Source organism: Octopus sinensis, unplaced genomic scaffold (genome assembly GCF_006345805.1).
Source record: "Octopus sinensis unplaced genomic scaffold, ASM634580v1 Contig13292, whole genome shotgun sequence".
Taxonomy (NCBI): Eukaryota; Metazoa; Mollusca; class Cephalopoda; order Octopoda; family Octopodidae; genus Octopus; species Octopus sinensis.
The window spans coordinates 31,308-32,088 of record NW_021832867.1 but is presented as its reverse complement, the minus strand read 5'-3'; the positions used below and the strand labels follow the sequence as shown (position 1 = coordinate 32,088).

The 781-nt window shown below is 28.2% G+C and overlaps 1 long non-coding RNA gene across 1 annotated transcript; it reads left to right on the top strand.

The window, feature by feature from the left end:
- On the top strand, positions 1-365 carry LOC115229625. Its single transcript, XR_003883347.1, has 2 exons — positions 1-165; positions 199-365. It is a non-coding gene; the product is annotated as an uncharacterized LOC115229625 (long non-coding RNA).
- The last annotated feature ends 416 nt before the right edge of the window (positions 366-781 follow it).

Genomic DNA, 781 nt, shown 5'->3' with positions numbered 1-781 from the left:
GTGACGAGAACGGTAATATAACATTGTTTAAAACGGAAAAAAATAATTATTACGCGTGTAAATCTCTGAAGTTGGTAAATATATCGTCGGCTGTGCATGTTGAAATAAAAAATTTAAAAATTGAGTTTTTTCACAATGATAAGTCTGAACATTTTAGCATAATTGGTTCTTTATTTCGATATGATAATTTTTTATTAGGAAATCATTGTGATTCAGATTTAAGAAAGAATACTAGGATTCCAATTATTTTGGGATCTATAATAATTGTTATGCTGACGGTCGCATTTGTGACTTTTCTGTTGATAAGAAGAAAACAGAGTTCTACTTATAACTTGTTTTAACTTTCTATATCAATTTTATTCTTATCGCTGTGGTTTTGCAATATCAATTTTTTTTATTTTCGTTGATTTTTAAGAAATATCAGCCACAACAATTAGGATTGTTTAGTTCTATTCTGTTCTGTCTACAACTGAATATTTATTATTATTTTTTAGAGAAGAAACTTCATCTGAGAATTATTTTCTAGATCTTTATAGTTTTTTAGGTAACCAAGCCAGTCTCCTTTTGACAATGGCTGACAGGCAATTGCAAAGTTGTAGTCATATCTATTTTCTGATAAATATCTTTTATTTTTTTGCCCAGTTCGAAGGTCATTTCCATTTGTTCCTATAAGAAACAACCATGCTTTCAAGAATTTTCTTTATGATTGTATGTATGCATATGTTTTCTCATTGAAAAGACAGTTAAAAAAGAGAAAGATTGTTTAAGACTACGCAGTTTA